The following is a 16019-nucleotide window of genomic DNA, read 5'->3' as shown; positions in this document are numbered from 1 at the left end:
AACATCTCATGGCAAGTATCCTTTCTTTTTTATTCAATATTCTACTTGGCAACGTTGCTAACTCATTACTTGAACATACTTGTATTTCTTCTTTTGGGAAGATGGGAACCCCTCATTGTTGTAGACCTCCCTGGATTTTGAAAAGGTCTCAATTCAACTTCACCATTGTCTTCATCGCTAGAATGTCTTTTAACATCCAATATCTGAAATTTGATTGATAGGCTTTCATATTACAAGTTAAATATTGCTCCTTATAGAGACCTAAAAATGACAAAAATCCTAGCTATATTATTTTCATACTTTCAGATGTCACTTATCTCCACCAACCTCATCACTTGGGGATGAGAGTGAGGTGTGAAAGTGGAAATAGAAGGGCTCCAAATGTCTTGATTATGGTAAGGTAGAAGAGGGGAGAGGCAGAAAGTATATATATTCTAAAAGCCTCATCTTTTTGGTGACAGAGGTGAAGCAGGATGAAAGAGAACATTTTATTGAGGGAAAAAGTATTTATCATTGGCGTATTGTATCTTGATTGAAAATTTAAAATTTAATAATGACAGGGGCAAAGAGATATTCCCTCACACTACTAGTGAGAATGTAACTTGAAAATCTTTCTGGGGTGAGATTTTGACGGGTCAAAATAGTTAGTGTTATACGGACTTTGATCTATACATTCATTTTAGGACTCTAGCCTAATGACCTTACAAAGAATGTGCTTGCTTTTTTTTTTTTTGCGGTACGCGGGCCCCCCACTGCTGTGGCCTCTCCCGCTGCGGAGCACAGGCTCCGGACGCGCAGCCCCAGCGGCCACGGCTCACGGGCCCAGCCACTCCGCAGCACGTGGGATCCTCCCGGACCGGGGCACGAACCCACGTCCCCCGCATCGGCAGGCGGACTCCCAACCACTGCGCCAGTGGGGAAGCCCTGTGCTTGCTTCTAATGAATGTAAATATGCAGTCCTCCACTCAGCTTGCACAACAGGTACGGATGCAGTCTTTGGCTCAAGGCCCAAATTCAGGCTTACTATATCCCTAGGTCCAACAAGGTTCTAAAATTCTAAAAGTTCCCCCTCTGATCATGTGACAATATGCTCTTAGTTGCCATAAGACATAAAGAAACAGCAACAGCAGGGATAGGAAAATGGAATCAGCAGGGCACTTGAGGCATCTGATGGCGGGGCCTCTGCCATCAGAAGGCTAAAGAGGGCAGGCGAGGAGGGGATGGTGGTTCAACCCCCAAGGGAACCAAAAGGAGCAAAGTACTGGGAAGGTTAGGAGCTATGGTCCAGGCCAGCGGCCGCTGAATCCAGCCAGACAGGCTCCTCTGGGCCACGAGCTCCCTTATCATGATGTCAGGGATTTCCTCCATACACAAACATAAGCACAAAGTCCAGGTACTTTCAGTCCGTGGTTTGTGACTAGCTGCTGCAGTGGGAAGGTAGATAGGGATCTTGATTGCCCTCACTATATGTTAACTCGTACACTGCTTTTATCCCTTCCTGTTCAGGTATGCCACTTCCCCACGCCACTAAATAGTCTGACATCATCATGAGCTTTCATTCTACTTTTTCATTTTATTTCACTGAGTGTGTGTTTTGACTGATCTTTGTCCTTTCCGTACCTGGTCTCATTAGATGTCCTATGTTTCATTGTAGACTCATTACTGCTCAGAACTGCTTGATATAAACTGAAGTAGTCACAGTACCTGCATGATGGAAGCCAAAGCATTATGTCACACCTGCAGACGCAAGCAGGGCATCCGTGCAAAGGCTACTGGAGGAAGATTTCGTGCACCCAGGATTCCTGGTACCTACTCTCTCATCCTGCTTCTCTGGCTGCCTCCAAGTTTCTGGTAGACAGATCAGAGACATTCACAAAGGGTACATTTGGAATCCCCTTCCCTACTCCATCTCCACCCTAAGGCTGCCTTTGTGTATAGGGTACACATAGGCCACTGGGGTTAAGGGAAGAATAAGGTATTTCACCAGTACATTCTACAAGGATTTCCCTGAGACCTGAGTGTCCCCTGGGACACTAAACCACCCAAAGGCCACTTTGTTTCCATATTAAATATTTGTGGATTTCAGTGTCACAAAACTTGTGTGTTATCTTAATTATAAGTTTCAAGTTATTATTGGCCCCAAGTACAAACAAAAAAGGTTAATTGCATATCTCTCTTGTCCCTCTTATAGTCGTTTTCCCTTTTGTAAAGAGAAATCTTTACATTTCTCTCCCCTTGTGAGGTAAGGCTTCTTGGTAGAGTATTCAGGAGATTGCTAGAATGTGGTGAGGGAAACAAACTAAGAATGACGACTGCAAAGGGGGCGATTGTAAAGTTATGAGAAAAAACCCCTCCCTTCTCCCTTAAAAATGCCATTCCCTTGTATCAGTATGGGAACTTGCAAAGATGTTTATGATTAATTCTTGCAAAATATTGCCTCTCCCCAAGACATTTGTATCATGAAAAAGGACTTGGGATGATACAACTAGTGTAGACCAAGGAACAATCCTTAACAGAGCCATTCGGGCAGGAGGAAGAAAATGGCAGGGGCATTTTTGTTGAGGTGGGTAGGGGGTTACCAACACTGTTCAAAGGACTTGAGGACACGGGAAGGGGGAAGGATAAGCTTGGATGAAGTGAGAGAGTGGCATGGACATATATACACTACCAAATGTAAAATAGGTAGCTAGTGGGAAGCAGCCACGTAGCAAAGGGAGATCAGCTTGGTGCTTTGTGACCACCTAGAGGGGTGGGATAGGGAGGGTGGGAGGGAGGGAGACGCAAGAGGGAAGATATACGGGAACATATGTATATGTATAACTGATTCACTTTGTTATAAAGCAGAAACTAACACACCATTGTAAAGCAATAATACTCCAATAAAGATGTTAAAAAAAAAGGATGCCCTGTCTTCACAGCTCATTCTACCTCCCTCGAGAGGCAGGTGGACAGATTGTAGGGAACACGCTGGATCTACTCCATAAAGTAAACTGCTTCCAAGCACTTCTCAAACAACTTCAGCAGAATCTATGTTTAAAGCCAAACAGTGAATATACTTAACACAATCGTCTTTCATACCCACACAGGAAGGCTGACTGCCAGGACCTTGAATTGGAACCTCATAATTAGCCTGCTTTCAATTATTTTAAGAACCTGTGGGGCTTCCCTGGTGGCGCAGTGGTTGAGAGTCCGCCTGCTGATGCCGGGGACACGGGTTCGTGCCCTGGTCTGGGAAGATCCCATATGCCGCAGAGCGGCTGGGCCCGTGAGCCATGGCCGCTGAGCCTGTGCTCCGCAACAGGAGGGGCCACGGCAGTGGGAGGCTTTGCCTCTGACTTTAAGGCTCTGACCTGTTATATACTAAATGCAAGTTAATGATGTTTCCACTATTTCTGGTAATAAAAACATTCTGATACAAAATGAGGGTAATGTACCTCCAGCTCCATGTACAGCCCTACAAACCAGTGCACAAGTTTACCTGTTCAAATGAAGAGAGAGAGTCAATGAAGTGAAAAACCACTGTAGTGATTGATTCTTCTTTGCCCTGTTCTGGAAAAATCACCCAAATTCGAAATGAGGCAGAGTCAACTGGGTGTCATCCTGTAAGTCCATTTTTTATCTGGCTCTACTAGGAAACTTAACTTTTCCCAGACATAGATGAAGTAGCAGCACCGGTGATTGAACAGGTTGGTATGAAGAGAAACGGTAAGGAGCAACAGCTTTTGCTTTTCTGCCCATTGAAGAAAGTTATAATTTTATTGTCCTGCAGGCTCTCAACCTGCTTGCTACCTAGATTAACAGGAGCAGTTCTGCACTCCCTTCTCCTCCACTTAACAATCAAGGCTCCATAAATGTAAATGCTTTTTCTGAACCACCTGTCATTGTGCTGGTTCTCTGAATAATGGATGAAATAAAACTTTGACAGGCATTCACCAACAAATGTGCAGGATTCATGATTTGTAGAAATTAGGTATTGTGCTTTCAAGCGGCTTTTTGGAAGCAAGGAACTCTTTCCCCAAAGCCTCCTAACTAATTTCTCCTTAACATCGCCTTGGCCAAAATCAGATCAAGATCCATTTCCGAAGGGGCACGGAACTGACTGGTTTGGAAGAGTCAGCACCCGGGACTGAATGATCACCAGTGGGGTCTCCATCACCAGGACCACCACAGGGCGATCTTTTCTGTTGGATAATGCGAGACTCAACATCAGCCACAGCATGGCAGGGGACACACCTTCTGAGCAAGTCATGGACCCCACTTACTGGACCAGGGAGGGAGAGGTGCCATATTCATTGAGACTCAATTTCTTTTTGAACAGCGTCTGACATTTATTGAAAACAAGGAAAAGACGTTTGTCCAGGTAGTGCAGAAGAGCTGGGCAGAGTGCAGGGGTTACTGTGTGGAACAAAAGGCACACATCAGAGAGACAGCTGCACATTCAGAAGAGAACTGGATTCTGGGCGAAACGAACAGGTCCACAGGAGACAATGAGTGACTCGATTTGGCTGCCAGGCACCCCTGGGACCTGGCGGCCACCTGGCAGGAGCAGAAGATGTCTCTGGGAGGAGGGAGGGACTGGGTCCCGCCAAAGGTGAAAGGCTGGCCGCCCCTCCAGGGCGGTGGCGAGCTGTTGGAAGCATTGTCCAGAGGCTGTGCCCAGCTCAGACACCTCCCGGGCGAGTCCAGACCGCTGAAGGCTGCAGGCTGTCGGCGGGATGCGGTGGATGGCGGTGGCGGTGGTGGCGGCAGCGGCAGCGCAGGTCTCTGGGCACCTGCATGCGGGCTCGGGAGTCTGGCAGAGGGCGGGCGGTTGGCAGCGGCCGGGCTGAGGGTGGTCTGTCCGGTGTGTAACAGGAGCCCGGCTTGCAGCTGGAGCACACGACCGAGTCCAAGTGTGCAGGGGAGGGGCCGGGCTGGCCCGAGAGGGCGGCGGCCGCTCCAGAGCCAGGCCCGGCGGCGGCAGCAGCGGGAACCTGGAGCGCTATTCCTGGAACAAAGGCAAGCACTACGCGGGAGGGGACACGAGCGCGGGGGAGATCGCGGCAACCCGAAGGTGAGGGAGGGGGGAGGCACGGCGGGAGGACGACGCCTGTGGCGATCTGGGTGGCGGCGACTGGCGCGGCTGACCCTCCCCCGAGCACCCGCCCCCAGGCCCGAGGGGCTCCTGACCTAGAAGTCCTCGTCCTCCACCCATCCAAAGACCCGCTTCATCTCAGCCAGGAAGCCCCGGTAATCGTTGAGGAGGGGGCTCTGCTTCCTGATGTAGGGGATCACCCACTGCAGGGCGGGCCCGGTCAGGCGGGTGATGAGGAACGTCACCTTCAGGGCATCGTTGGTGAACAGGGTCTCGTCCACTAGCATGTAGGCGCCCGTCTGCACGATAAACTCCGGGAGCCGGTCGGTGTCGCCGTCAAACGTCTCGGGGAAGGGGATCGGGTTTCTCCACCGACGCGTCTGGGGCCGAATGGGCAGGGCCAGGAGGGCCTTGATCAGCTGCACTCGGCCGTCCATCGCGCCTCGCTCGCTTCGCTGGTATTCCCAGGGCTCAGCAGAGGTCTGTGAGGAGGCGTGGCGGGAAGTGCGTGTGTGCGGAGGTGGATCTGAGCCCGTGGTGGGCGGGGCCATGGGCGGTACCTGGCCCTGCGCGGCTCCGCCCACAGAGCCTGGCGATTTCTAGAGCGCAGGCGTGACGCTGGGGCCGAGTTGGGCGGGGCGGGAGTAGGGGAAAGAGGCGGGGCTAACGCCCCCTCCTTGAGGTTCAGAATCTGAGGGGCGGGGCCGAGGTTTTCTGAGGCGGGATCGGGAATGTTAAGTGGTGTAGGTTCCGCCCACGAGGCGCTTGGTCTGCAGTGGGCAGGCGCAACACGTGGGGGGGGCTGGCACGCTTAGTTTGGAGAGGACCAGGGCCCCGCCCCGCAAAGCGGAAAGGGCACTTTCCTCTTGTAAACGCAGAATCTTTTCCAGCTTCTCTCAAGAGGGCCCCTCTTGACTCCAAACCCCCAGACTCTATGTGAGTAAACATTCTCCAAAGGTGAGTAGCCAAAGTTCACGTTTGTGGCCTTCGGGTAGCATGGAGAAGGGTCAGAAGTACAGATGGCACATGAACAAAAAACACATCAAACCAAAAAACGTGGAAACAGCTTCAATTTTTAGATCCATCGGGGAAAGACTTATTGATCCACACCATTTTCTTGGATTTTTTCATAATCCTTGCAGATTATAGGTGGGTAAGTCACATGACTTTTAGGTAAAGGCCAACTCCACCCTGGTGTTTTTTGTGTCAGCGTCCACAGCCACTTTGTCAGCTCCTCATCATTTCTGTGCCTCCAGTTGCCTACCAAGTAAAAAGATCAGCATGTTTTTGGGGGCCAGGGAGGGTTTTAGGTATTCATCTTCCATCCTTCTCATGACAGGTGTGGGCTTCCTGGGACTGATTTCAGAGGCTTCTTTATCCATGACTGGTTGATGCCACAGATGGCTTCGGGAAGAGAGGACGACTGAGAAAACCTGTGAAAGATGATGGAATCCAGAATTACCTGTAGGAAAAATACCAACTGGCCCCAAAAGCCCCTCTGCATTTCCATCTCCCTAACACACACGTGTCCATGTGTAGACACACACACACACACACACATATTTGATCACAAGATACTGCCTTGAGGCAACATCTGATTTGAAATGCCAGCTTTATCATTTCTTTGATTCCCACATATATATGAAAATATTTTTAGAATTTCTATTTTGTTCCATTGACATACTTAATCAATTCCTGTTTCAATTGCTAATTCTATAAATTTTAATATATAGTATGACACCTCTCCCCCCAGACTAATCCCTCACATTTTCTCTTCAAGGTAATTTTATAATCTAGTCCTCCAGTTCCACATACACAATCAAAATCCTGTTGTGATTTATGACTGGGATTGCACTGAATTCATAGATTAATTTAGAGAAGAATTGACACCATTCCAAAAATTAGTCTTCCTTTCCAAAAGAAAGTTATTTTAAAATATTATTTTAGTGTCCAAACAGGAAGCTCATAAAAAGTTTCATGCATATTTTCCCTATGTTCTTTAAAAAGTTAATTATATCTATAGGGGTTTTACAATGCTTGGGATATGTTGAACATGACATTTTATTTCTATTATATTTCCTAATTATTAGAAGAGTATGCAAAATATATTTATTTTTATGTGTTTAACTTATATCAACCAAGCTTTCCTGATCTACTTGCCTTGGTTTTTCCAGGAAGGCAAACCCTTAAGAAAAAGACAGTTTTGCCACTTCCTTTTGTTAATAAAATACTGTACACTAATAACAGTTCTCATGCCTCTCTAATTTCTTTTAGACACTGAACACAGTATCTTAGTGATTTTTCCATGGTTCTATATGGGATGGGAGGAAATCTGGATGCCTGAGCCTTCTCTGCCACTCAAGGAAGGGAGTGTTTGACCTGGATCTATCTCATAGACCTCCATGCCTCAACTTTCTTCAGTTGTCATATAAGATTGACCACAGTAGGGTCACCAGTGTATGAGTATGTTAAATTTCATCATAATAGTCATGTTAGACTCTTAGGACAGCACTAATAACAAACCCCCCCCACCACCACCAACAAAACCCTGTCCTCACCATTACCCCTCTTATAGCCTGTGAGAATCCATGTCCTACTGATAGACAATAGCCACTAGGATCACTCATTAATGTTAACTATATTGCTCTATATCAGAGACTTGCAAGGTAATATGGCTTGAGAAGTATGGTTACTCACAGCCAAAATTTCTACAATTAAACACCCCACTTCTGAATTGTGTGTTATAAAAGTAATTTCAGAGTTGTGGACAAGGCTGTATCCAGATATTGAGAAGGAAGCAGAAAATTCTACCTGGGGCTAAGTTCCTGTTTGGAACTTGAGACCAAAATTGCTGAATGTTGCCCAGTGGACCTATTGATATGCAATGGGTGTTGCTAACTCCTCACACAGGAGACTTTTTTTTAACATCTTTACAGGAGTATAATTGCTTTACAATGGTGTGTTGGTTTCTGCTGTATAACAAAGTGAATCAGCTATACATATACATACACATATATCCCCATATCCCCTCCCTCTTGCGCTTACAGGAGATGTTTTAATAGAGGGATTTTGAATGAGCCATGGAAGATCTCTGAGGCCAAGAGAAATGAGTATCCCCTCCAGGGAACAGATATGAAGATGGTACCCAAATATGGGTAGTATTTGCCCCTTTTCCAGCACCTCTCAGTCACTCACTGTTTAGCCTTGCACCAGAGATAATCTAGGTGGTGGTATCTATGGTATGTGGTCAGAAAGTTCTGAGAGGCATTGTGAGTCATCATGACTCCTCTTGGTTCTGAGCAATCAGGTCCTGGCACTCAGAATAAGACAGGGAGAGAGAGAACTCTCCCTCTCACTTCCTGCCATCTCTTCAGGGTACTCCTTCCAGAGAAACCTGAGTGGTCTGGGAGGCAAGGTATCCAGATATACCAAGGTAATGTAATATTGTTTTGTACCATCACCATACTACTCCACCTGATGAACCCCAACCCTACTAGAGAAAAGGGGGAAGGGCATGGGACTGTCGTTTGCTTATAGAGAAGTGATGTGTGAGTGTGGCAGGGAGATCGTGAGGGCAAGAGGCCCCAGGGTCCACTGGATTAAATGGGTTTCATCATCTTTTCCAGGCCGTCTCAGTTGTGCTGTCTTCCTGAAGCCGTTTGTGATGTCAACCAGTCATGGATAAAGGAACCTCTGAAGTCAGTCCTGACACGCCTACATTGACCATCAAGAAGAAAGAAAAATGGCTAACATCCAAGAAGGTCACCAAAAATATGCTGATCTTTTTACTTGATAGGCAACTGGGGAGGCACAGAAGTGTTGTGGATTGTCCAAGTACCTGTGGATGCAGGGCCAAAAAGTCATAAAATTTTAGAAAAAAAATTCTTTTTCTAAAATTTAAGTTTAGAAAAAAAAAGACAACAAAATGTAGAATAACAAACTCCTCCCTTGTTTCAGCTGTTAAAATAATAGCTGCATCTTCACTCCTTTTGGCTTGATTTTTTTTTTTTTTTTGCGGTATGCGGGCCTCTCACTGCTGTGGCCTTTCCCGTTGCGGAGCACAGGCTCCGGACGCGCAGGCTCAGTGGCCATGGCTCACGGGCCCAGCCGCTCCGCGGCATGTGGGATCCTCCCAGACCGGGGCACGAACCTGTGTCCACTGCATCAGCAGGCGGACTCTCAACCACTGCGCCACCAGGGAAGCCCTTGGCCTGATATTTTTTTATACGATAATTTTCCTGGGTTACACTGGAGAGGGGATTCTATTCATCCTAACAGTCTATGCAGGGGCTCTCAGACACAGCAGAGATGGTGATATCACACTACATGTCAGATTTCTTTCACCTTTAATCCCCCCTCAAAAAAGCAAGGGGATAGTTATGTAGTTCTAGGTCATTCAAGGACCCAAGTCTCCTGTCCCCTAGGTGTTTTGGAAAGACATCCACTGTGTTCCCCTCTAAAACCTGGTTGCTTATCCTGGTGAGAAGACATTAAGAACAGGTCATGAGTCGGGGCAGGGGGACATTTAGGATACTCTTTTTAAAATTTTGATGCTCATGAGAATATCATTTAGATATTCTACAGCATCAAAGAGTCTTTGTTGGTTCTATTTAATATGAAAACATCAGAACACAAGGCATTTAGAAATGGGAACATCGTACCTTCAAGACCTTCTAAAGGTACTTGTTCTTGTTATTTTCCCCCAAAGAAGTGGAATCCCCAGTTCCCTTTATTTGTGCCATGTGAAGCACACCTGTTCAGGCCACAGCTAGGTGGAGAAAATCCACTGGACTGGTGAGGCCAGCTCCTAGGTCAACTGCGAGGGCACCCACAAGGAGAGCTTCCCAAAGGGATGTGCTGGGAGAGCCAGATGCTCACTGGGTGACATTGGAAACGGACATGCGTGGGAAATTGGGCATCCAGAGCGGGAGCTAAGCTGGAGGGGGGACAGGGAGAGCTGGGCGACAGGAGCAGTGTGGGTGTGGGGAAGCCTGCTCACCAGTGAGATGCTTGGCTAATCTTGGCTGACTCCCCAGAGTGATTGGTACCCATACTCCACATCTCCCAGGGGTGGCCTGACCATCCGCAGAGGACTGACTGCTGTGGGAGGCATCACATGCACTCGTGTGACCTCTGACCCGTCACCCGCCGAGGGGGGAGGCATGGACTCACGTGAGATTCTGGGTGGGTTCAAGCCCAGAGAGGGCCTCCTCACAGAGGTTCGGTGTTGTGCTGAACTTACAGGAGGAAAATATCCCTCACGTACTGGGAGCATGAGGTCTCAAGCATCACAAATGCAAAATTCAAAAGGGGACTGGCTGGCAAAAAGAGAGAGACAGACGGACAGAAACAGACAGAGACGGAGGCAGAAAGAGAGATTTGGTTGGGATCCTCCTAAATGAATTTTTCTCAGGAGATGTTTGTAGAGGCCATAACAGAGAATCTGGATGCAGGTGAGGCTCAGGGACTAGAGGCTGATTGGAGAGCGCCTCATGCTGTGTCACGGAATTATATACTGTCTCCTTCTGCTCTTTAATTTCTGTCTGCTGTCTCTCATTGGCCAAAGCTATCTGCCAGCCAGAGAGCAAGAAAACCACAGTGACGCAGTCTGTGAGTTTCAGCCTCCTGGGGCATAGAGCAGTGGAAACAAGGGAGTAGGATTTACCTTTCGGACAAACAGAATAAGTAGAACAATCCGCTGCTTTTTCCACAGCTAGCACCCACTGTTGGTTTGCTCAGATGAAGAAATGCTTTGCCCAGCACAGGGTAACATAGTGCTATCAGCCACCTTATCAGTGAAAGGTGAGATCCATTTGGCCATAGTCCTGTCTGGAACCTAAACTATAACCTTAGTGGTCAGCCATCAGTTTTGTTGCCCAAAGACCTAAAAATGGGCAGGAGACAATGATCAATGTCAGTTTCCAATCTAACAGAACTGTGACACTGTTCCATGGGAGAGGCGTTCTTGCCTTGAGTACTTTAACCTTCACACCCTCCAAGCCCAGCTCTGAGGGGAAAGACAGGAAAAAAAATCTGTAATTGTCTTTTTAGGTGTAAGAATGGGAGGAGTCACTGTCTACCCATCCTGGCCTGGGGGAATGGCACCATAGGTTGCTTGTGGGTCCAGAGCTTGATCTGCCTTCTCTCAGACAGCCCTCCAGCCTTGCAGGCTTCTGTCTCCTATATAGAAGTCTCAGCACACTATTCCAGTACCATATGAGGCCAGATGCTCCTGTGGGATGGCAAGACCAGTGGATTACAAGGGCCTGGGCTCATATACAAATTCAGCTGCTATTAAAGGTGTTACTGGACAAAAGTAATGTCAGAAAAATGGTTCATGAGTCCAAGAATTATGGCTCTCATAGAATGACTAAGAATGAGGAAGGCAGGGCTTCCCTGGTGGCGCAGCTGTTGAGAGTTCGCCTGCCGATACAGGGGACACGGGTTCGTGCCCCGGTCCGGGAGGATCCCAAGTGCCACGGAGCGCCTGGGCCCGTGAGCCATGGCCGCTGAGCCTGCGCATCTGGAGCCTGTGCTCCGCAATGGGAGAGGCCACAACAGTGAGAGGCCCGCATACTGCAAAAAAAAAAAAAAAAGAATGAGGAAGGCAAATCTAAATCCTGAATACATGTGTACCCTTCTGTGGAAAATTTAAGCAGCTCTCCCTGGTGAATTAATACTAGGCACATATTGGGTGTTTGCTAAGAACTTAAGGAGGTACTAAATAGTGCCTCTCATTTTCAGAGAACTTTGGAAATGCTCTTCTCTAGGGAAACGAGTGGAAGTGAGCCAATGCCCTCCCTTTGTGGTTTTCTGAACCAGAACTGACTTCTCCTAACCTCTCCTGAAGCCAGTGGCTCTCCTGACATTGGAATAATATATTAATCTCAGCACCCTTGCATATGGGACGAAGGAGGGATTCCCTGGCATAAATAGTATGAGATACCTGAACACACAATATCCAGTTCTGGCCAGATGAGATTGGCAGCAGTTATTAGTCACATATACTCACAGCCCAGGAAAGGAGGACATGGCACATCATGCAGGACCACACAGGGGTCACACTCAGGAGCTGAGGGAACCAGGAGGAACTGGGGGAGGTAGGTTTTGTAGTGACAAGAATGCGGATTAGCCCTTCATTCATATGCGAGGATGTAATTGGTTTGTTTGAATAATTCTGGTTAAGGACCAGGTGGACTGCAGCCAGTCCAGCCGATATGGGAACTACCTGGGTGTGGAGCTTTCCCCACTGGGTCGGGAGCATATCTTGCAAAAGCAGGGGGAATCGTGGCTAGGCCTTTGGGACCCTGTGAGGCTCAGAGATGTCAAGGCAGCACACGGAATTTCCAGCCTTGCGACACACAACAGTGGATGAAATCACTGAGGAGGGAATGAACTGAGAAGAGGAGTGAGTCCACAAAGAACTTTGACGAAGGCTGAGACATTAAGGGTGCACTCAGCAACTGATAGATAGCAACTAGGCAGTCAGGAAGAACGAGCGATGGGTGTAGAAGCTACGATACAGTGGGACATGGCTTGATGTTTTGGTGTACCTACAATGCAAGGAATTTTAGAGCATCCTGGTATTAGTTCTATCATCTGTCTAGCCCTCACAACTTCTCCTCCAAAATCTGTAGGCCGTTTGCCTTTTTGCTCTCAGGTGGATGCCATGCCATATGGGTTGGAGATGATGCCTCTGGGATCCCACAAGGTGTAGGTATTTCAGAACAGATTCTTCAGAACTTGCCTGGGCACACAAAATCCACCACTAACCATATTCACCAACTTCCTGCTTCCAGCTCCAGATATGTCTTCCTATGCCTTTACAAGACTGGCTTAAGGAGTGTTTCTACATAATGTCTAAAAATATTTATTCTGAGAAACAGTAGGACAGCTTGTAGTAAAAATAGAGGAATTCTAAAACTGTAGATTTCAGTACTGAGCTTGCAAAATTAGTTGATGGAGATCCATGAAAAAGTTTTGAAACCATTTGCGACTTTGTATACATTTATTAATTGATGTGATAAAGCTAAGAGTTGTTACGATCTACAGACCAGGGAGTACTTAGGGCCAGTTCACCCTGCTACCCTGACTCCCCCAGGGAACCTTTAAATGACAGTTAGAAGCTCTCAGCCTGGATGGAGACAGCACAGAGGGACAAGTGCTGTTAAACTCCCTCAATATCATATATTCCCTGTATACATATGTTTCCAGATATACTATATTTAAGTTGGCACTTTAATTATTGAAATAATTACTGATAATAACAACACTCATCAATTCATTCAAAAAATATTTATTGACATTTCTGTGTGCTAGCCATACAACAGTGATCAAAAGATATAAATATTCTCTCCCTCATTGAGCTTACATTATAATTAAGATTTGTTGATTTCTCAGGGCCCGTGCCAAACATTTCATGGGCATTGTATACTCCTTTCAATAATGCTATGGAGTAGGTACTTTTAGCCTTGTCTTTCAGATAAGGAAGCTATGATTCAAATAACTTCAATAACTTGCCTAAGGTAAAGCACAGTACCTTGTAAAAATGGGTTTCAAATCCAAGTAGAGCTTCATCTAAAATCTGTGCTCTTAAATACTATGCTACTATGTTACCATTTATTTTTATTTTATTTTATTTTTTTATTTTATTTTTTTAAAGGTGTAATACTCTTCTTTTAAATTTATTTATTTGTTTTTGGCTGTGTTGGGTCTTTGTTTCTGTGTGAGGGCTTTCTCCAGTTGTGGCAAGCGGGGGCCACTCTTCATCGCAGTGTGTGGGCCTCTCACTGTCGCGGCCCCTCCCGTTGCGGAGCACAGGCTCCAGACGCCCAGGCTCAGCAGTTGTGGCTCACGGGCTTAGTTGCTCCGTGGCATGTGGGATCCTCCCAGACCAGGGCTCGAACCCGTGTCCCTTGCATTGGCAGGCAGATTCCCAACCACTGCGCCACCAGGGAAGCCCAGTTACCATTTGTTTTTAAACTACCTAAAACTGTAGCTGAATATATGGTCATAGAATATCCACATGACTACTGAGTATTTAAGTTTTATTTAATAAATGCCAACAAATTCTACTAAGTTTTATTTAATGAATGAATAAAAGTATTTAATTTAATTATTTACTTAATAAATGACAATTCCTCAGAGTCAATCATGACATGAATATTAAATTGTAGAACTCATTTTGTGTTACCTTTGGTAGATTCTTTCTGTACTTTGTGAATTTACACGTGGCAATGTATGACAATGAGGACAATATAGACAGTTTTTCAATTAAACTTGGAAGAGGAACGGAGATATTTACTAAAGTTTTGGGAAGATAAGAAGAGATTATATCACATGTCACACAGTTAAACTTTCTAAAAAAAATCTCTGTAGTTTCCCAAGTTTCACCTAACTACTGTTAGGTTTATCTCCTCAGCATCAGTGTCTTCTCTCTCACAGATTCCCTCAACCTTCTCCCAAGCTGCTCTATGTTCTCATGATTTTCCCCAGTCCTTTACAGCCTCTCGCCAAAATTTGGTTTGCCAGCCTACCTAATAGGACTAATGCTAGCAATGAGATTCCAGCAAAGTAGATACGCTCCACAGCCACTCTCTTTGTGCCTCTGGCTAGTTTCATTTTACCACATTACATTTTACAAATATTTTTACAGTTTGAATTTTATATTTTGTAGTTTTGTAATAGCTTAAAGACCATACCTCATATTTAAAAAATCATTGATTTTAGTGGAAATTTTAGAACTGTGAAAATGTAAAATAAAAAAATAGGAAACTTCTATAATTACATGCTCAAGAATTAACCAGAATTAAAATTCAGAAATATATTGCAGCTATGTTTCCATATGATTAAATACTTGTCAGATGACATAGTCTTTTACTGACTACATCATCATGTATTCATTCATTCATTAAAACATATTTTTGAACCTCTACTTATGTGCTCTAACATGTATGGTGTTTTTGACATATTATATAGAGTAAATAATAATTTTTAAACAAATTTCAGCCATATACCTTTATAGTTTGTGATTTGAGTACATAAGCTTTAGAATTTATAGAACTGATCAAATGAAAATGTCAACATAGAGTACGGAAAAAGCATTGAACACATTTTTTAAAAACATGGTTACATAATTAGGAACCAAAATTTTTTTTATTATTTATTTAAATTTTCATTAAAAATAATAAAATTAGTCCCTGAAATATGTACCTTTGAAATGAAAGTCATCTCTGAAAACACTGACATTTTTGTTGAGTACATGTATGCTTGGGGAAAACGTAATTTCTTGTTTGGTTTCCAGACAGCAAATTATGCTCAGAGACTGAGATTGTCTTTGACAATAATTTATTTAACACAGGTTCACTGCGGGAGTTAGAGTAATTTCACAACCCAATGGCATACAGGATAATGTCTCTTAATAAGCCAATGAAGAAATGGCATACTCCAAACAAATACTAGATTAATCACACCTCGAGGTGCTAGATGTGGGTGTGGGTGGATATCAGTATATAAAAGTTAGCTTTAAATCAGCATCCAAACATTCTCTTTTCTGTGAGCCTTTTCTTGGTTCGATTTTACCACATTTTTTTTTACTTCTGTTGAATTGCACTCTCATTTCAAAAAATAAAACAATTTGAATAAACTCATGTTTGTTAAACAACTGTCCATCTTTGAAATAAAATTAAGCTGGCCTTAAATATGAACTCTACACAACCTTGAATCTCTCTCCCCTGTGAATATCAAGGAAACAGAGCCCTAAATTCAGTTTTTAAATTATTTTGCAATTTTCCAGGATGTTTAAATAATAAGATACAGATAGCTGAGGATTAAGATACAAATTCAGGGCAAAAAAATGAAGAGTAGAAAAGTAAGATTTGCTAGACAGGCTAGTGGGATGGATTTTTGTGTTGCACAAATGATGCTTAAGGGGATCTAAACTCAT

The sequence above is a fragment of the Mesoplodon bidens genome (assembly GCF_964165515.1).
Source record: "Mesoplodon bidens genome assembly, chromosome: X".
Taxonomy (NCBI): Eukaryota; Metazoa; Chordata; class Mammalia; order Artiodactyla; family Ziphiidae; genus Mesoplodon; species Mesoplodon bidens.
This window is presented reverse-complemented; position numbering follows the sequence as displayed.